This window comes from Lepisma saccharinum, chromosome 16 (assembly GCF_977018435.1).
Source record: "Lepisma saccharinum chromosome 16, izLepSacc3.1, whole genome shotgun sequence".
In the NCBI taxonomy this organism is placed as follows: domain Eukaryota; kingdom Metazoa; phylum Arthropoda; class Insecta; order Zygentoma; family Lepismatidae; genus Lepisma; species Lepisma saccharinum.
The window spans coordinates 18,116,777-18,139,740 of NC_139244.1; the positions used below are offsets into that span (position 1 = coordinate 18,116,777).

Consider the following 22,964-nt stretch of genomic DNA (forward strand, 5'->3'; position numbering starts at 1 on the left):
CGAATTGATGAAACAGATGAAGGAATGAAAACAGTGGAAATTATGGAGGTGGAGGTCGGCAAATGATGAAACAGATGAAAGAATGAACACAGTGGAAATATTGATGGTGGAGGTGAATGGCAAATTGATGAAACAGATGAAATAATGAAAACAGTGGAAGTTAAGGAGGTGGAGGTGAATGGCAAATTAATGAAGAAGCTGAAGGAATTATCACAGTGGAAATTGTGGCGGTGGAGGTGAATGCCAAATTGATGAAACAGATGAAAGAATGAACACAGTGGAAATTGCGGCGGTGAAGCTGAATGGTGAATTGATGAAAAAATGAACACAATGGAATGCGTGTAATCTCCTTCAATGTTCTTTCTATGTGATCATGCTTGTAAGTAAGTGGCTAGTTCATTCATTGCATACCCAAAAGCATGTTTTCAGGTGTTATTACCCACGCTCTCACACACTCTTCCATTCATGATTTCTAAGACTACTTAACTTTATATTTGGTTTTCCAGTATACTGTACACTTTTCCAAGTAATTTTTCTACACATTTTTATCTTTAACCTTTCTTTTAATACTCTTACACCCTCAATTACGCTTAGCTTTTTTTTCTCTTATGCTCTGTCATTCCTACTCTTGTATTACCTCCATGTTCTAGAATCTTCTCACCTTTAGCCCATCTTTTCTGTAGACAAAAAATCACTCTACGTGCATTGCATCTATATTTGCTACATTTAGTTTTTGTTCATGTTTCCTCTTTCAGTTTTTTTAGCTACTGTTATGGACATAATTTTCCTTTAATCACTGTCCCCACATTTTCTTATCTTTATTTTTACTTATGTCGTTTTTGTTTTCCATGCTCACTATAAATAGATCGAAACAACCTCATATCACCCTGTAATTTCCTTCCTTTCTTGGATATTTATGTTCCTTTCTTACTGCAATGTTCTCATTCGATGCACTAAATTGAGTTGGCTTTACATCCCAGTATAAATCATTGTACTGTATCTTACAATGTATCCCATGTTATCGGGTTACTTCGACTATATATATCGCAAGTATATCTAACATACTTGCCACTTTATTGAATATTTAGTAGATCTGTCGAGTTCACACTTCCTCTTTTCCTTTTTAGTGCTACTTTCATTTTCTTAATACTCTTTCATCTATATTTTGTCCCGTATTTTTGGACGAACATCAATAAGCATTAAAATGTGTGTGTGAAACAAGAAGGACCTATTTCAGCATAGAAATCACACACTTACGGCCATTGCACAGACACATAAAAAAGTAACAAAAACTGAACAAAGAAATAAAGTTACTAGACCATGACTGCCCAATCGCTCGAAACACAAGAACAACCACAGATTACGTCCAACAAAGGGTAAAAAAAGACAGAAAAGCCTCAAAAGAAATTACTTCAGGGATTGCATGTTGAGAGCAGATAAATTGTTTCCCCCACTACAACTTCTTCTGTAAGCCTGTTCCGAATTTATATTTCCAAGTTTTCGGACAGCTCGATACATGAAAGAGAGGGAAGGTTCGGAGGAGGGGGGGGGGGCATGCTCACGAGTAAAGCTAATTTATCCGACAGTAAGCTCCAGAGAATTGCAGCGAAAGTTAACGGCGACTGGAACCCGGAGAGTGCTGCCTGGAATCAATAAAAAGCCCGGATGTGGACCCCGCCCTAGCATGCAGACTTCCAAGTTTAGGGGTGTTGCTGAAGAAAAGGGGTGTCTCGATACCGACCTTACGGCAATATCGGAAACTCAAATTTCGATTCGCACCTCCTTCTGGAATTGAAAGATATACAAATTTTATGTCGCAGCGTAAGCCGATGGTATGACGTCATTTGGGTGGTTGTATCGACTGCTGGAATGCACTGCCAGACCAGACCTACTTTTCCCACACGTACTCCCTGAACGGTTCGAACCGAAAAGCACTGATTTGCACTGGTTTCTCCTTACTAGAAGTGACACTTTTATTGACTTAGCACTGATTTAGCACTACTCCACTTGATAATCTCTCCACTCTCAGATAAATTACCATGATTAGTTCATTGCTTAATTCTTCTCTCTCTCTCTCTCTCTCTCTCTCTCTCTCTCTCTCTCTGTCTTCATTCCTTTTTTCTTTCTCTCTCTTCCCCTCTTATTATTCTCTCTCTCTCTCCCTCTCTATTCTCTCTCTCTCTCCCTCTCCCCATGAAAGAAAAGGAAGGAAAAAGGTATCTCTCTAGAGAGAGAGAGAGAGAGAGAGAGAGAGAGAGAGAGAGAGAGAGAGAGAAAGAAAGAAAGAGAGAAAGGCCCCCCTACCCCCCCCCTTTCCGGACGAGAGAGAGAGAGAGAGAGAGAGAAAGAGAAAAAATATCTCTCTCTCTCTCTATCTCTCTCTCGTTCTTTCTTCTCTCTCTCTCTCTCTCTCTCTCTATCTCTTTCTTTCTTCTCTCTCTCTCTTTCTCCACCCTCCATCCATAACCACCCATCCCTCCATGTTTCTTCTTCTTCTTCTTTTTTAGAAAGAAAAAGAGGAAGAAGAAGAGAAGGAAAGAAAGAAGAGAAAGAAAGAAAGAGAGAGAGAAAGAGAGATAGAGAGAGATATACTCTCTCTCTCTCTCTCTCCTCTTCTTTCTCTCTCTCTTTCTCTCTCTCCTCTTCTTTCTCTCTCTAGGAGAAAGAGAGAGAAAGATAGAGAGATATCTCTTTCTCTCTTTCTTTCCCTTTCTCTATCTCTATCTCTCCCTCTCTCTCTCTCTCCCTCTCTCTCTTTTTCTCTCTCTCTCAGTAGTGATGACTTCCGTTGCTTGATGCAGGAAAGCAGCATGGAATGAAACTGTGGCCTACCAATGGTAGGGCTTATAAGTCTCACCAAGGCGAGATTGAATTATTGTCTATACGCACGGCCATGAAAATACGCGGCTTGCAGGGACACTTTCGTGTCATCCCTGACCTTTCGAGCAAATTCTGTCAGTTTGTATCACGTGGATTACAAAGACCAATTCTACAACGAGATCTTTCATTCTCTTAAACCTCAAAACACACGGGGCTGTGCTACGACGTGGCAACAGCGCGAATTTCTGCCACCCGCCTAATTTCATGATCGTGCGTATAGTCTCAAAATCGTAACAGCCTTAGAGATTACAAGACATGAAACATGATGTAAAGATATTTTAAAATAATAATTCTTCTCGACAGTTACAAAACAGAGGGTTATTTCCAGAAAAGTTATTTCGAGTATAAAAAAGTCAATAATTAACAACAAATATAAAAATTGAGTCATTTCGTTTTTAAGTCTACTTTATGCACAGATGGGTTAATCGAGACTGGACCTATAATTTAACTATGTCTCTCCACCGGGTATCGAGAAGACAAAGCTACCACTCCGCTACTAGCGAAGCCCAGAACAACGGTAGAATCCGGTTTGATTCTTGTCGCATGTAATACCAACAAAAACATACTGTAACTCTGTAAAACTCAGAAAATTTGAAAAATGATTGTGAAGTGATGCACCACACATGCTAAAATGTTCACTTACAATCACTTTATGAACCCATCAGAACAACACAATGATCAAGGGTTTGCCGAGGTTCAACCCCTAAATACCTCCGAAACACGACCCTGTCAAATCTCCTGATTTTTCTTTTAAACGCCACTGACTCTGGTGAATTGTTTTATTATTATTTTTCATCGTTTCTAAGACAATTATTGCGCTCAGCTACTTAATTCCATTTATCCTTGTGCCATACAAACAGCATTCTCTGGGACTGGCACTGTTTATTACATATCTGCTTATTTTCCCACCCCCGCACTTCTTCGCCACTGCTCTCCTCCCTTGCTTTAATTTCCGAATTCTCTCCAGGAACTGTTTCTCTTCGCTTGTCGCCGAGGCCGGGATTATTAAAACTACACAACAATACGGTTAATTATAACTGTTAACATATTAAACAAAAGCAAGAGACCTGCTGGGAAAAACCACAACCCCTTGCAACATGAAAAAGAGTCAGAGAGAGAGAGAGACAGAGAAAGAGGGAGCAACAACTTCCAGTTCCGCCGAGAAACAGGCAACTTTCCTAATTAGTAGTTTTTCAATTAAGGGCGTGTAATTACCCTTCAATGAAATCTCCCCTCCCCTTGCCCAAGGATGACTCGATCTCACGGCCAGATGTAAATTAAAGTTGATCTTTATTATGGGGCATGGACTATAATTTTCTCTCTTTTAAAAGCAACAGGCTAGGTTTTCAACCCGAGGAGATCGTCTAAAATATACTGGGTTGCTTATTATTTGGGGCACCTCTACTCTATCGGGAGTCTTCACACAGTTAATGTTACATTGCTCAAAAAATATAGGCCTAACTGTTACTTATTTCGAAAAGGTACTTTAAGGAATAACTAAGTATAACTCGTAGAGCATGTTTCACTAAAGAGTGAAGGCCATTGAAAAAAAACATTGATTTTCATTAAATTATAATAAACAAGCTTAAATATAAAAATTTATAGGAACAAAATTCAAAGTAAGACCTCATGCTTGAAAAAAAAATTACGTCATGTAAAACGCTTGCCCATAACAAAAATGGAGACTAACATTTTATTTTATCACCCCACAATTTGTTTGTGTCGCCCCTGTCAACACATGCCTTTTAAGCACTAAACTATTCAGTCTATGTTATAAAAATCTATGTTGTTAAGAATTAGTGTTGAATCTTTTCTCTAAAGATTGTTAATTTCTTGCCATAAAAATGTTATTGTTAATGTTACAATAGGTAATGAATTGTTTAACTTAAATAAAAAAAAATTGCTGAAACTATGGAAATATAAAACAACTATGTAGTAACCATGGTAAATTGTAAACAAAAATATGATATAAAAGAGCTAGACTTTTGTAAGCCTACGGGACATTCTCCTGGTCGCCGAAAGGCTGATGGTTCAGGGGACGTTGGGTAATATCTTGCTTCAATCTTCGGATTGGCTGGTGTACTTATACTCCATTTGGCAGATATTCCACAAACCCAACTCTGAATAAGGCGTTCTCCTGCATCATCAAAAGACCAGGGTTATAAACTTCGGTACAACTAATAGGTTTAGGCCTACAAGTTGTATCGGGTGAATTGTCTGTTTGAAAGTGTTTGTATATCATCGGAAGTTCAAATAAATCTTCGAGTAAAAGATCTGGATGATCTTTCATTAGAAACATACATAGGTGATAATTAAAAATAAATCCTGCACCACAGACCACGCAAGGGTTTGGACCTACTAACCCTAAGAAGCCTTTGAGAAGTCTGATAAAAGGGTTCTAACCAGACTAACATAAAGCCCTAAAGGCAGAAGGTGCGTGTCATGTTTATTGTTAAAACTTACAGCAAAGTAATTGTTAATTTCGTTACTCGTTACATTGAGATACAGGAACACTTACTAGTTTCAAAAAGCAACTGGTAACAGTTACCGCTACTCAGTGGCGGCGACAGGGGCGGCGGCGAGCGCCCCTTTTCAAAATCTATTTTTAACCGAAAACATTATGAACTCTTCCAATGTCATATGACTTATGACATATACTTTATGACTTATTAAAAACACTGTCGTCACTGAGTCTAGAATGTTAGGTATTGAAGTGAGACCGTCACTATTGTACACAACAGACAAGCCATTGATCCTAACCTGAAAGAGAGACTGCATTTACTTTCCCGCTTTGCTGTGATCAAGAGAAGCACAAATCAAGCAAGTCGATAGTAGTTTTTAGTTTCTTTGGCCGGTTTTCAAAGAAGCCTCAAAAGTTGATTGGTACTTGATGTAGTGACCAAAGCATGTTTCATGTTTTCTTTGTTGTCAACATCGCACCCCTAAATTTTATTCCGCACTCATTCAGCACACCTAGATGGTTAATCCTGGTGCCGCCGCCGCTGGTACTCAAAAAGACAAGCTGTTACTTCCAAACAATGATTTTTGGGGAAGAGACCACACTGAACAGATTTTTTTTCAGCGTTTCCAATTTTAAGTCCCAGAAATGTCTTACATTTCAATCTTAAATTTGTTGTTTCTGAAAAAAGTTTGAAAAAAAAATCCATGTCCTACGTTATAAGCATTATATAGCTAATTTTAGTATGTTCTTCAGTAGAGGAAATAAAAAAAAAAACACAAATTATTGTTCACAAGAAACAAATTCTGTTGGCAACCATGCACATTTTCTTAGAATTACAAAAAAAATAACAAAATTTAGTAAACGCTACCAAATATTTTATTTTCGGTTACCAAAAGGCTTCACCAAACGTGCTTTATTAATTCAAACAAATTCATTTCTTCTGTGAACATGGGTAAAAATTATTTCTTAAAAACACGTACGATGGAACAGAAAAATCAACAGTTTGCTTAGCAATACTTGTGCATCCCACTGTACATGCAACATGATTGGAGGAAAAAGACATTTATTGAACAAAGAAACAAAGAGCATAAAGAGTGAAGACCACAAGTTAACTGCCACGATCTTCCATCAGTACGATGGAACGAAAGTGTTTAAGAGACCTTTTAATTAATTAACCCATTCTTTATACCAATCAATACAAGAACATTGTTAAACAACGCGAGAACAAACAGTTCGACACAAGGAACCCTTCTCCTCGGACACAAGATTTTCCTCCTCTGATTTATGACCCTCTAGAAGAGATGGTTCTCTAGATATCAACACCGAGTCCTGTTCATTACTCCCACAACAACGCTAGAACACGCAATCTGGATATAAGCCTTCCGTATAAAATGTAGGATCCATTCTCTGCTCGAGCGACGCGGGCGCCACAGACGGCAGGGTCGAGAAACCACACGACAGCGAACGCTGATGAAGCTTGTTACATATTTAACTGCAGCTTGAATTGTTATCAAATGGAAGCACGCGATGTGAGATGCCAATAAAGAAGAAAAAAAGAAGTCCGTTTCTTGTTCGGTCGTAATTCACACGATATGGCCGTTTAAGTTTAGAAAACTTGCTGCAGCAAATCGTTATATGTCGTCATTTTGTCCTTTATGGCAGTCAACTATACATTTCTAACGAGCTTGTATTTCCAATAGAGCATTCATACTTTAGCACGAACCCGTGATACTTCTACATCAGGGCCGCACAAATTAAGGCCCGTAATGGCTTTGCATGTATAGCTCACTGTAGTTCTTATAAAAACCCCGTTCGTGTAAAAGCAATGGCCCGCTTGAGAAGTAACTGGTCCTGCATGCAAAATAATTTTGAATACCCCTGTTCTACGCTCATACGTCTGTTGAAGCAGTAGCGTATGTGGTCTGCAACCATTTGTGTTCAATCTTTCTCCACGAGTAACTATATTGTTATTTTCCAAACACAAGTGTTTTGTATGGTGGTGGACAATTCGAACAATGATTTGCTATCACCAGGGAACGTATTTGTATATAAATACATATTTAGTAATTTTCAACAAAATATGGAGTTAAATATGGACTTAAAATTGTAAAAATGTTGCTTTTTAATAATATAAGAGACTACATGAGCTACTTAAACTACAGTACGCTTACATTGACATTAATTGTAAAACACAAAATGTGCTTTTCATTTTAAGTTTCCAAAACAATGAATAACAACATTTTGTTGTAAGTGTTCGACCGTGAATTTTCTTCTGTTGTATTTTTAGGTGGATTTATATAGACTTAAAGTAGTAATGGGAATGTATTTCAAATGTGTCAGTTATTCGCAAGAAATTCAAACTCTTTCGGTTACACGGGGACATGAAGTTATTGCCGAACATGGATGAAATGTTAAGAAATGTTCTGAAATATGAAAATAACTAAAATATGTAAAATATGAGCCAAAACCTAATATATGTAAAAATATGGGTAATAAAACTGAATTTTTCGAGTCTACATGCCATGATGATCAAAGATAATGCAAAATATAACTGATTTCAGCTTCACACATAAATATGTATTTGCATATAAATCAGTTCCCTGGCTATCACAGATTACTTTCATTGGTATGTTTATCGTTTGTGTTCCTCTTTTTCCAGTAATCGATTTATGAGGAAAATCAACGCCATCTCTTGATCTACCATAGTTGGTGTGAATGGTGCATAGCGTTCCTCCTACCGCCTATCCCGTCGAGAAGAGGTCATTATAACTTGGTTTCTAATTGGATACAACCATCTTAGACAATCATTTTCTGCATGTTCGGCAAATCCTTCCCGAATGTGACGATTTTAATATCCTCAGACGAAGTTTAACCTTCCCAACGATTTATCATCCATTATGGGATATGATGACAAGTGTTTATACTAATGCTTTTATCTTTGTGAGAAGAGGGAACTTCTCCGAGGAAGTTTCTTAATGCGTTCTTATCTTTTTAACGTAATGTCCTGTTCAGGTCCCTTCACAATCTGCACCTTCCTCAAAGGGGCTCTTTACACGCCTTTTTAAAACTCTCGGGTAAGGACTTTAGAGAAATGGAATTTCGCCCCGTATACACTGAAGAGTGCAAAATGGCCATACACCCAAAAACTTTTAACTCATTCATTCACAAAATATATTCGAACAAGTCTTCTCGGGTTACCAGCCAGGTTAATTCGGCAATAGCTTCCAACGTTCCGAGAGTATACATTGTTCTCTACATCAGGGAATTGAAAAAAAACAAAATATTTTCTTATAAAACCTTTTCCTGCTCCCCCCAAAAATAGGCAATAGCTAAGGTGGAGAGTTCAATGAACTAACCAATCTCTAACTACGCACTGGTAATAATGCAAATAAGTCAGTTTTGTTCAACTGAACACCAAAGTCGAATTGAAAAAATTGAGACCAGTGTAGGGTTAAATACACGACTATGATTGGGCGGAGCTTGGACGCTGTGTTCCTATTGGCTCGCTATGGATCCTGTGTTCTTATTGGCTCGCTATGGATCATGTGTTCTTATTGGCTGTTGTCGTGTCTTTACGGAGGAGTGGATTCCAGGCGTGGCTGAGCTAGAGTCCCCGGTCCCTTGTTGTTGCTTTCCCGTGAAATAGCTTCCTTTACCCGTCGTTCCTAGTAACCGGCACATTTGGCTATTCTTTTGGTATCTGCAAATAAAATCCTGTGTCTCTCGGTGATGCTGTGTTCCGCAAGTCCTGACTGGTCTCAATTTTCTACATTCCCTGATGAGATCAACGTATGCGATCAAAACATTGGAAGCTAACGCCGTTTTAACCTGGCTGGTAACCCGAGAACACTTGTTCGAATCACGTCCCCAGGAAAGCTACAATTCCTACAAATATATTGTAATCTCAAGGGGGCTGATGAAATGGAGAGCTATCTCCAGTGGAAATGTGCATGTATTTTGCACACGAGGAGAGATAACGTTCATTTAGTATTTAACATTTCAACTGCGAGGTCAGGCGGACCAGTATTTACGCATGATCTTCCTACCTGTTATGAATTCTGTTACCGCTTCCGCAACAGAGCTCTGTTACCACTTTCTTTCATCCGGGAACCAGAAAATCTAATGAGCCGGGAATTTTTCATGAACCCACTTCCAGGTTTACGCACCGTGAGTCGGTATCTTCCTCGTTCCTTGCTTCCGTGCGTGCCCTCTCCCAAAGGAACGGTTGGGAAACCGACCCTCGCGCACGCACGGAAGATGCGTATGATGGAGTGCGTGGGAGCGCGGCTCTGTGGACGGTCGGTTGTCATCGGACGGACGGTCGGGTGGTCACGGAATGGCACCCGCCCATCTCTTCAAAAGGCTGCTCCCTCGGCCGTGAGGTCTGCGTACATGTTAGGGATGCAGGCGAGCGGGGATAAATAGTCTTGTACAGGACGAACTGGAAAACGCCCAGCAGAGGAACGTCGGAAAGTGCAACAGAATTCACACTGAAGCACTGAGTAATTTGATTTCTCTCAAACCGCTGATTTATCATTTGTGGTGAAATAAGCTTAAATTATGTCGTCGTTGCTATGTATCAGCCAGTGGCGGATCCAGAAGAAGGCGAATTTAAGTCTGATGCCTCACCTCTGAGAATCATTACTAGGCTACTATTGCACGGTCTCACCTCAATTTTTTTTTCCAAGACTGTGTCAAATCTTCAAAATACTGCTGTCTCGTCTCAAATCCTCACAAGACTGTCGCAAACCTTGACAAGACTGTCGCAAACCTTGACAAGACTGTCAAAAACCTTGACAACACTGTCTCAAACCTTGACAAGACTGTCTCAAATCTTCACAAGACTGTCTCGGTATCGTCTCTGCACCATTCCTAAACAAGGAAATAAAAAATGCAATCAGGTAAAAATTGCATCCTAACCTCAAACGCTAGCGTAATCACATAATAATTGTCATAGTTAACAGATGAAGAGACCACACACACGAAAACACCAGAAAAAACAAAAACGACCTAAACAAAGGGAAGAGAATATTGGTGTCACCTTGTAGGGTTCTCCCACCCCTCAGGCAATCACCGATGCTTTAACAAACCCTCCCCCAGGAACCGACAACGAAATAATTAGCCCCGAGTAAAAGTTTATTTGGCCTCTCGTCCTCTATTAGCTCGGCAATGTTGCCACATAGTCGCATCCGGTGTTGCCAAGTCAGTTTGACTTTGTTCCTATGTGACGATCCCGTTTGCACAGGCAATGTCCGTTCGTTCGCGTCCATTAATATCCAGTCTGTGTACTTTGTATCGGACACCACGTTTGGGTTGGCTTCGGGCAAAACCCGATCAATAGTGTTCTGCGGGTCTCGGACGGTCAAGGGGCAGCGAGTTGAGCGTCGAAGCGAAACAAGAGGGAGAACTTTCTCTCGGGGGGGAAGGGGGGGGACTTTTGTTGCTGAAAACTCAGTAGTTGCCTCGGGGTTGCATTTTACATCCAATCAAAGAGTTTTCTTTTTCCTGAACGGAAATTGACGGGCAAGTAAAAAGAGAATAAATTATCTACGAGGGCTGAACTTTATTAAATAAAAACATAGGGACCCAAGTCATAACTTGGGGAAGTTTCGGAAATTGCTTTTCAAAACGTTCTACAGCCAAACGATAATTGCTTTAAAATAGCTTGTTATTATTCTAATTACTCTTTAGAACTGGCAAGAGTTACTTCTTTTCGTGACACCAAACTGTAACTAGTTACTTTCCTATAACATTCTGATGGCTAATTTGCAACCTCTACAGTTTGTCTCAAACATACAGGTTTTAGTAGCTCTGCAAAATATATTCTAAAGAACTATTCAAGGGCCTGGCTACATTCTCCCATTCATCTTTATTCAATACACTTGTTTCTCCAATTCTGAATCTTCATCGTTTATCCATTTGGTCTTGAACATTCCTTGTGATACATTGGGTAAATTCTTAAAACCTACTTAGTGTCTAATTAATCAATGTTCATTACAATCAATGTCCGGAAAGTTAGTTTTAAAAATAGCTGAGCGACAGTTACCTACTATTATTTCAATTGAAACTTAATTCTGTAAGTTTTGGAAAGTAACTCAGTTATAGTTACCGAATAGAAAAAAAAACGGATTTGTTTAAATTAACAAAATACGTTTGGTTAAGCTTTTTGGTAATAGCAAACAAAATATTTGGCGGCCTTTACCCAAGTTTGTACAAATGTGCACGATTACAAAAATAATTTCGTTCTCGGGAACAATTATTTGTTGGTCAATTATTTAAATAAACGTTCGGTTACAAGAAACTATTTTCGTTTGTGCGCTAGTTTAAAAAAATAACTGGAAGTTAATATTACACTTACTTTATTCTAGCTATAACTTGTGTAACACATTTTAGAATTAGAATTTCTTTATTCATGGGCGTAGTTCAGTCTGTGGCTGCTCTACCACTTAACCCGCATGTATAGACTGCAAAGAGGCTATATTTCACAAGTGATCATTTAAGATTACAATTTTACCATTCTTTACATTTTGTCATGCTTTCTTGCATATTTCGAACGTTAAAACTACAAAAAATTCAAGACTACACTTTGTCTCGGGAAATTGTGGAGCAAGGCCACATAACGGTGGAGAAGAGGAGAAAGCGAGTGGGCGGAGGAAAGCAGTGCATGATATGCAAACTGCTGGTAGCTGCAGCCGCATTTTCCCTTTCCCTGCATTTTTCCTCTCATGAGTTCATTGGTTGAACATTACAACAGTTCAAAGACAATATTCGTGCAGAAATACGGGCACTCGGACCAGAAGTGTTGACCCCTGTCATGCACCATGTGCTACACAGGGCCCGTATCTGTGAGGCCCATAATGGCGGACACCTACCTGAGATTATATTACACACATAAGTGTAAACAATCTCCCATCCTTGGTCTTCAAGTCTGTGGAATCTCATTGGAAACTAATGATCAATAACCAAGTTATTCACAGTTATAACCCCTTCGTGACTTTTGGCCCACCCTGTACTTGCGCAGAGACTTGTTTCCGTTTGCCTGCTCCACAGTTAGCTGGGACGGAGTATAGTTATGTCTGCGGGCAAAACAAGAAACGCGTCCATTAAGAAATTACTGAACCACATTGAGAAAGTAGTCGAGAAAACTTTACATAGGCGCAAAATGAAAATTTCTAATCCCATTTTGCGACTTAAGCTCTTTAATTACGAACACCGGCTCCAACCCTCTCTTCAGGGTGAAATAAGCGCCAAGGTTCGAGCACTGAGGAAAAGGGGGTAAGAAACCCTGCCATCCTCGTCTCCCCTAAAACTAATTCTTTCAACCCCTCTGGTCTGCCTGAGTAACGTGACATTTCAGGATTTCCAAAGGGGGGAAAGGAGGGGTGAGTGTGTGGAGACTGTGGCTTATGCTTCTCCGCACTCATTGTATTACAACCGTCTGAAACCAGGGTGAAATTTTGAGATGAGAGAAGGCAGGCATTGGAGATCCATCCCTCTTAATGCTAAAATTCCGTTTTCGAACGTTCGGCGAGCCAGACAAACTGCAAGATACATCTTAGAGGAAACACGTAACTAGCAACTTCCGACTTAAGATCATCTTCGCTGAATCGCCGGACGATCGTACGCGGTCTATGGATGAAACTAGTCAATGCAACAACTGTAGCATACAAGCTGCAGAGGGGAAAATTACGGAGAATAAATATACGAGGGTTGGGGAGTAAGTCATGGCAACCCAGTAATATTTCGACAATCGAAGGATGTATTAAAAATTTGTTATATTCAACTGAAAGGGTATCCATTATGGATATTTTGTTGGTAGGAATCTTGAAAGAAAACCCAAGCAACCCCGTGACATACACATGCTCATGTTACAAAAACTTGTCTGATTATCCCGCATTGTTCACAGCACGCTGCCATCTGTGCGAAAGTTTGTCATAATCAGACAAGTTTGTGTAAGATGAGCATGTGTATGTCACAGGGTCAGACAGGTTTTTGTAACATGTGCATGAATACATGTGTATGTCACGGGGTTGCTTGGGTTTTCTTTCATGATTCCTACCAACAAAATATCCATAATGAATACTCTTTCAGTTGTATATAACAAATTTTTAATACATCCTTCGATTGTTGAAATATTACTGGGTTGCCATGACTTACTCCCCAACCCTCGTATTTAGCAAAGAATGAAAAAAGCAGCTACTATTCTCGGAAAGGGGGTAAATATGGTATTATATCTTCTTTGGTCATACGTTTAATTAAATTTAAGTAATTAAAACCAATTTTGAGCTCATTTGTTACAAATTATTGGACGATTTCATAAGGCTATATTTTCACTAATACTGAAGATAAATACATTGTGTTAGTGTCATTTGAAAGAGGGAAGTTTGAAGGACACATTCTGCTTATGGCCACCACGTTCACCGGACCTCACAGTGTGCGATTTTTTCCTGTGGGGTTTCGTCAAGGACAATGTTTACATCCCTCCACTTCCAGCTACACTGCCAGAATTAAGAAGGCGCATTAACAGAGCCATCGAGAACGTCACACCAGACATCCTTGAGAGGGTTTGGCAAGAATGGGATCACCGCTTGGACGTCTGTCGTATTACACGTGAGGCTCACATCGAGTGCATCTCAGGTGAGTAAGAAAACTTCAAACTTCCCTCTTTCAAATAACACTAAGATAATGTATTTATCTTCAGTATTAGTGAAAATATAGCCTTATGAAATCGTCCAATAATTTGTAACCACGCTGTATTCCGATTTCAATCAAAATATGTATTCTGAATAGAAAAGAATAGTACCACGTTAGGTCTCATTGTGAATATATACTTAGCATTCATTAAAGTAGATTGTATTGTTCAAATCTTGTGTCGAAGTCACGCTCTTTGTTCTTTGAAGCAGACGAGATATTCAGTGAACGTGGACTTGATAATAAAACAATGAACTTCTCTCTTCTTACACTTGAAAACAATATTTCAACATTTTCAAAGCATCATTTATTTATCTTGAATGCAGAGAATGTTGTCAGACATCGCCAAATACAACTATAGTCATATCCGCAATAACATTATCTCCACGGACGCCGCCATCTTGCAAGATCTTGTGCAGACGAAACAAGTCAACTTTTCCTTAACTTTCTCCGGCTGCAGGATGGCTGTAAGTCGTCTGAATGGCCAGACGCTGTGACGTCAACTTCCGCCCGCCGGACGCTAAACGAGGCAAGATCTTCAAGACGACTTGAAGTTGTCTGGCTCGTCGAACGGGGCTTGTATCAACCAACTTGAAATGGCAACGGAAAGACTGTGCGGGAAGGCTTTCATGACGCGCGTCTCAACATGTCCTGTGGAATAGCGCGTTATTTCACGGCCACTGATGGTTAACAACATTACCCGTGCCTTTCCACTGGATGAAGGTTTCCACCGCCGAAATCCGCGTCTGCACCGGTCAACGCTCCATGGTGTATTGCTTCACTACCAACTCTCCACGGATGTAAGTATGCCGCGCAGGCGCACGTGCATTCTGGCAAGGTTGGCAACTCAAATTGGTAAATACAATATGCGACGCCCTGTACTACAAATTACACTACAAAAAATAATCGTATAGCTGTGTTTATGTATTGACGGCGAAGGCTTCAATATATTTCAGAATATCCTTTGTAAACATGCAGTGGGATGAGTAACACTAAAAAAAATGACCGTAGGAATTACGGTATAAGACCTTCAATTTCAGCTGCCATCCACTACGTAAGAAATGACTATGGTCCTTTTTAAAGTATTAACGGACATTACAATATTATCAGTAACTTTAATGATTCAGTTTTTAAAAACACAATTATGGTGTAACGTAACTATCATCAACCTTTATGGTTGATAAAATTTTCAAATTTAAATAAATGTTTGCGTCCCACGTTTGTATATTAACACACCGTTAAATTTTGACTAGAATATTGGAAATTTCATGTTAACTTTTAACACTGTAGGCTGGTGATAAAGCCAGCCAAAATGTGTGACGATAGAAAATTTCGAATTGATTAAAAATCTGACAGTGTTAACTGCCATTGTTGATGTTAATAAAAAGATAATTTTAGCGGTTAAAGGTAACAAATACTTTTCTAAATTAAATAACAGATATCGGATAATGAAGTATTTAAACTTAAACAAGGATCAGTTCAACAATGAAGAATCAACGCTAATAAATTTTATATTATTATACGTAGGGCACTATGTTGTTCTGTAATTAAACCGTTCTTCACCAAAGTGGATATCACACAATTACGTTCTATATAAGGACGGGGTACACTATCAAACAGTGGCGTCGATTAGGGAAGTTGATTCCCTCCAACCAGTGGCGGATTACCAAATAGGCCCACTAGGCACGTGCCTAGGGGCGGCAAATCTTTTTTCCAGAATATCAAGAATAATAAAAAGTGTCTTACGTACACAGTGGCGATTTAGACCTATGAAACCAATGTTTCAAATCAACGGTTTGCAACACTTTCGCTTCATACGAAAGAAACCTTGATGTATCGGATTTATGTATTATCAAGAAATGTTTCGTCTGCTCTGCCTCCTTCAGGCGTCAATCAATTTGTTTTTAACCCTTGCTGTGGCTTTTATCGCTTACAATACAATGCAAGCCGCCCAGCCTTTGTTGGTTTGTTTTTGTAAATACATACACCTCGATCTTCCACTAAGCGTTTGTTAATGGCCAGGCAGGAAAGAAGACTGATTGCTTGAAACTCGCACCTGTAACAATGCCAGTCTTAAAAAAAAAATAAACACATAAACACTGCTGATAAGTGAGTGAGTGAGTGAGTGCAGCTTTCGCGTGGACAGCAACTAGTTTTTGTCTTACTGTATTCTCTGGCTGGTGCATTCAGTTTGTTGCTAGTGCGTTTGCGATTTGGTGTTTTTTTTTATGCAGCAGGCAGCATGAAGCGAACAAAGTTATCGTAAACTTGCAAAAGAAAAGCTTGAGAGGAGCAACCTTACAGAAAAAGCTTGGTACAGTGGACTTTTAGGCGAAAGGAACAAGTGATTTCCGAAAGCAGTTCAAAAATAGAAGTGGAAGCGGCTTAGGTAGTGTCCCCTCAGTTCGTAGGAGTTCCTGATTGTGACAGTGAGAGTGCAAATTTCGTTAGTGACGATCCTGCCGAGTGGTGTCTGAATGAGTCTACAATTGACATTCTTCTAAGACGTGGAATTAATCAGAATGCTGAAAACGATTTTTCTAAATCGCAATGACTCATAGCAGGTAAGACAAGATTTTTAAATAATAGTGTTTTTTTTTTTCGTAAACTTGTAAATGGCGAATCAATTTTGCGGAATTATTTGGTATATTCGTGCAGCACTGGTGCCGTTTATTGTGCATCATGGTGGTTGTTCAAGGGCACGACAAACATCGCAACTCACGGCATTTCAGACTGGAAAAGCATTTCAAATATTCTAGCATCACACGAAAAGTGGTGAGTTGTGAATTTAATTTCTCAATACATTACATAATTTTAGGTATAGCACATACAGAAAATGAATTGTTTGTTATTGATTTTTATCCTTTGTTTTTTATTTCAGTATGTTCACTAATTTTTATATTAGCCTCTAAAAATACTGCAAATAAGTTACTACTTTTCTTTTGAGAAGGGCGCACATTAAGTTTGTGCCTAGGGGCGGCGAGGAAGATTAATCCGCCACTGCCTCCAACCCACTTTTGCCACTTCCCTCCCTCCCTCGCACTATGGCTCTTAATGCTAAGCCTTGTCTACCAAGAAAAAGTAAATTGCCCTTGCCCCCCACCCCAGTTGTGGCACCCAATCGCCGCTACTGCTATAAAATATTTCGAAATTACTATATTTAACTTTCATTTTTGTAGTTCTTTAAAGACAAATTATAATCTGGGTCATTTTAAGGAGAGTTTGCATTTATCACTTGGTCTTTCCCAGAGTTTTTCTCTGCTTTCATTTCAAAAATTGATTTTTCTCTAATTTTGGGAAGGACAGTAGCCCCAGCAGCTCCCCATTCCGTACGCCAGTGACTCTGGTTTACAATTTAACTTGATGCGCCACCCAAACATATTTATTGCACATCATAAGTCGTTAATCATATAATATTGATGAATTTCGCCCCCTTACATATACAATACATAACCCGTCCACTTCATCTACCGCATTTTATTCACCCTACTACCTTTGGAGTAACCACACTGGAGGCTCTAGATTAAGTTAAACATTCAGTACCCATTTTATCAATAGCGTGTCCCACATTTGAGTGGTAATTATTCATTATTCATTTCTCGATGCTTGGTGAGGTTTCGTGATTGGGGAATAAGCCACCGTGCATCCGCAGGGGTTCGAAACTCAATTCCACTCAATCGAGAGCAGACATCGCGGGAGTTGATGCTGTGATAATCACGTTACACTCCCTCCCCCACGGGTAGAAACCTCCGCCGGTGACTGATTGTCACTCAAACGGCGCCGAGAACAGAGCGACGCGAAATTAGCTCCAATTTAGACTTTGATTCCGACGCGAATTGAGAAACCCTTTTGTTTTTTGGCCTGGGAAACACGACATGCAGGATATTTTGACTGTCACGTGATTCGATGACTTCATCCGTTTTTATCTTATCCCGTATCGGTAATTGTTACTACTAATAGTAGCAAGACGGAATAATTTGTCAAATGAGGTCCGTAACTACAATTGATACCCAAGAGGGCTCACACGATGGGTCTAATATTATTCATTCATAAGTTGTTTGACTATGTATTGTAGATAAAAATAGGAGTGTTTGTTTGTGTGTGTGTGTGTGTGTGTGTGTGTGTGTGTGTGTGTGTGTGTGTGTGTGTGTGAGCGCGCGCGCGTGTATATTATCATTAGGGACCGGAACTTTATGTACTAAAAAACTCAGAAATATTTATTTTTTATGTGTCATAAATGTTGAAAATATGTGATAAAAACAGGCAAATATGTGACAAAAATTAAAAAGAAAAAAACATTTGGTAACAGAAACAAAGTATTACATGCATTTTAAACACCTGAAATCAGTTTCTAAATGCTTACCTCTTAGCGAGCTATTTTTTGGAAGAGTTGCAGTGGATCACTATAGTTCTTTTCCAAATTCTCCATTGTAAATCTGTGACGATTATCTCTGAAAACCTCTTATATTGCGAGAAAGATCGCTCCACGTCACAAGAAACAATTCTTGCATATTTGAAGCACGAAATGTCACTAACGCTGAAGTTTTCCAAAGCTTCCTCTTCCTCTACTTTATCTTCCAAAACACGTGCAACTTGACACAAAGTTTGAAAACCTCGGTTTTCTCAAAAAATTATGTACATTTAGACATTAGCACTTGTGCGTTAGATCCAGTAGGGGTAATATTTTACCCCAATAGGATCGTAGGCGAGGTGCCAGAAGTCTGCCAGCGAGCGTGTTCAAAGACAAAACAAACCTAACACTCTCGATATGAAAGAAGTGCGGAGAATAAACATCTTTCCTTCGAGGATTTCGTGGTAGCTGAAGTCAATGAGCGATTTTATGTATTTATTTAAAATGAAAATTTGCAAAATATGCATTTACATACGGAAAACTGGAAAATATGTGTTTTCATGTCAAACAAAATTTGCTGTGTTGACATATAAGGCTATGATCAGAATTTTGGCAAAAACGAGGGGGTCTATCTTATCGTAGAAAAAAAAAACATTTATTTACCTAAACTTCCGTTCCCTAGTTATCATACAATTTTGTTAGGGGGCGAGGGGGCAGTTGCCCCCCACTTTCGTGCCCCGTACTAATGCAAAAACCTATCTACAAATGGAAATAAACTGTCTTTGCCCCCCAGTTTTTGCATCTTGCCCCCCGGTTTTGGAACGCAATCGCCGCCACTTGCAAGTATTGCTTAGGTTAGATACGAAACCCTAACTTTTTCCCTAAATTAATTTCCCTTTATTATCGCTCCACACAAACAAAGAAAAACAACACATCAGCGATTTTTATGGTTGATTGATTGATTTTGTTTATTTTACTTCGCTTTTCTGTCACTTTTGACTAATCTCGAAGATGATGAGTGATGATATGATGAAATTTATGAAGGAACACTCTCAAAGAACACCCATGCCTAGGCCGGGATTCGAACCCAAGACCCCTGGCGTCGTGGCGTGCCGCGCTAACCACTCCGCCACGGAGGCGGCACGATTATTGTAGATCGGATGCGTTTTCAGCTATATTGTTTGGCAACTACATGATGCAAATTGCACCATACAAAAGAGCAATTCTAAATATTAGACTATTCCCCTCAATATGGTGGCCATTTTGTGGTTCAACACCGCATTTTCCTCAACAGCACTTAGTTCACTCACACCGCACTTGCCTTCAAAACCCTTAGGTCACCATAGCAACGACTGTAGTAGACCGTGTTGCCCTCTAGCGACAGAAACTTGCAATAAGATCTTAACAGACAGAAAGGGTGAACTTTCTTCTTCTTCACCCCCCCCCCCTTTTACTTTCTTCATTTCGAACGACGGCTGGCGATTTAAAGGGGCTATTTATCGTGGGATGTCCAATGGCGGAAGGGTATTTTGACCCTCACTAATGGCAAAACGAAACATCCACGTCCGGACAAAACCGAGTTGGGGCAAATGGCTTCATTCGGGATCGAGGCGCCATCTATATTGGCCTGCCTCTCCCGTTCCGTCCACTTTAAAAGCGAACTGTCACAAATCACGTGGCACGACATGATTGCTGTCGACACTATCTAAGGGGAAAAAAATCGCTGGCATGTTAACAGGTGACTGCCGCCATGCGATACACCACAAAACAAGTGAGAATCGGGGGTCCCGGACGGGGTTGAATCAATTTTCAACCTATTTCGAGCTTTGAAGTCCAATATGTTACGTCGTTCTGTGATAGATGGGTTTTGGGTGTTTGCCACAAGGTTTTTCAGCAGTTCGTGAATGTCGTTGAATTCACAATAATCAATTTTTTGGACAATAATCCAAAAATGAGTGATTTAAATATAAGAATAAGGGGGAAACATAGTGCATGGTAAATAAACATAACGCAACGGAATTAACCCATGTAATATAATAGGCCTACATACGTGATACCAATAAGTACTATCCCACTAATTGCAATTCATTTTCTACAGAGATGGCTACTATGACAGCATTCCAGGTCATACATATATTATACTTCTTCCAGCACGCATCATCCCCAGGAAGGTAATAACTCGTGGCAAGCCCCGGCACGGGGGGGGGGGGGGCAAAGGACAAATATTTTCCTCCAAAATAGTGATGCCCTCTGAAAAAAACACTATTTCAGTCTGAAATTATCATTTTTCTTCAACGAATTTATAATAATTAACATAAATTACTGTGATTGAAATGAAACTATGTGTGAAATATATAATTTTTAAGAACACATTCATTTTCCAGGGGGAGCCGTGGCCCTCCCTTCCGGACGCCCATGCCTTTTACACTTCATCTGTGCTTCAGCTGACTTCACAGAGGCGCCTCACTCTCTCGCCGCTTCTCGTTCTTCAGGCGCATGTGCAGGAAACTACTGCGCAGGTAACTGCGCATCTTCCAGCTAACGTCACAGAGAACGCCCCTCCTACTCGGACGTTTTTCGTTCTGCGCAGGCGCTGACGGCTAGCGAGTAGTTTTCTCCACAAGCATTGTTAGAATCTTTAACGTTTTTATTTTAACAACTTACTTTGCGTTGCTCTTGTTAATTCCTTGCAAAATAAAACATGTTCCTTTTTTTCCCTTCAGCTCTGGGATGACAAGAATTAGTAGTCTAGTGACAACCCATCTTCGATTATTGCGAACTGAAAAGTAGGTCAATGGAGCAGCCTTTCAGGGTAAGATTACTACACGAGTGCTCTCAGGTCTTACCTCCGTGAAAGGATGGTGGATAAAAACGATCTGTCATCACAGCATCCTGTCAAGGACTTTCCTCAATAGAGGGGCGGAAAAGTGGATCGATTACTTCTTCAGGTTTCCACGTCGAGAGAAGGACAATTATCGTGCTTCGACATTGACTTTGCAAAGCTAGGCCTGCTTTATCTTCCTACCTTCCGCTTCAACTGCATTGTCTACAGGGAATAAACTTTTGCCAAATTCCGACGCAAGAGGCAGCACTTAATGGCCTTAAGCATCATTGTAAATGATACTATCTGAGTATGGCAGAGAGGAAGAAGCATTCACAATTACCCTAGTAATGACGATTCACCGGACCACCAACGTAACTTGGGGCCCTAACTTTGGAAGGGGGGAAGTGGGGGGGAAGACATGAATCTCAGGTTGAAAAATACCGCTAACATGTACATTTTAATAAACCTGGAAATTGGTGGGGGGGTGTGCCCCCTTGCTGGTGAGAAATCAAAAAGCCTGTCACCCGTGCACCCTCCAAATTTGAATTCTAACGGTCGGGTCTTTCTTGAGGTAAAGCCAGAAGGGTGAAGCGACTTGCAGCCCAAGCTGGCAACCTCCTGAAAAGATGACCTTTCGTTCTGGTTTTGACTGCGATAACAGGAAATGCTTTCGCTACTGACGGCGAACAAATTATGTAACCGGGTGGGCGCGTTGCTTCACGCCTCCAAATTAGGACAGACAGCGACCACGGACAATTTAGTTTGCGCAGGAATTTTCATTAACAAATATATTGAAGTGGAATTATTTTCATTAATTGCAATTTTTCGTTGTCCGAAATGGGGCATGCCAATGATTACCAAATAAATTTAATGATATTGATCAGAGAAAACAAAGATTCCATTACATGTAGTCGTTGTCAATTAATTTAACAGAAATTTCATGTTTGTCAACAAGCCATAATGGAACTAATACTTTATGATTATGCCATAATTAGTGTATTAATATTGAATTTCAATGGTAACTATTACCGAATAAAGTTTTAAAAATGAGAAAGGTATTTACGAGTACAATGGGATCCATGAGTATTACCGTGCAATTTTTCTCTTACATCCTATGTTTTCAAACGATGGATTTTTATGTATGCTGGTGCAGAAGTTGTCAACAGCTGGTTTTGAGTTTCTTTCAATTCTTGAAGCTCTTATTGGGTCAAATATAAGTGCACGAACATGGTAATGGACAATTTGCACGGTAATACTCATGGATCCCACTGTACAATTCTTAGGATCGGGAAATTAACTTTTAAAAAATAGTCATGTACAATTTGCAGAGCAATACTTGTGCATCTCACTGTACGCTTGTGTTATCTAGATTGATTCTTGAATTTATCGAAATGATCACCTTAATGAAAACGCTCTTCAGAATCTAATATGTAGAGAGGGTTTCCTCGCCGCACAAACAACGCATCGCTTCCGCTGATTGGTGAGCGAGCGATCGCCACTCGCCAGACCATCCCCCGCCACCCAACGACCCAAAGACACGCCGACCTGGCGCCTCCGTCCTCGATTGCGTCATTGCGAGAGACGCGTACTACTACGGCTCCCCTCAGCCAATCACCCAGGGGACACACTTGATGATTCACTCCACTCATATTGCGAGGGTGGAAGGGGTTATGTGCAAGTATTGCCAACCCTCAGAAAAAGTTAGCACTCCACCAAAAATGTATGGAACCCAATTTCTCTCGGAATTCTCCAAGTAC

General features: G+C 39.9%; 1 protein-coding gene across 3 annotated transcripts in view; it reads right to left on the minus strand.

Moving 5' to 3' along the window:
• The window catches only part of Myo81F (unconventional myosin 81F), a 333,460-nt gene that overhangs the window by 211,182 nt on the left and 99,314 nt on the right, over window positions 1-22,964 (minus strand). The window lies entirely within an intron of this gene.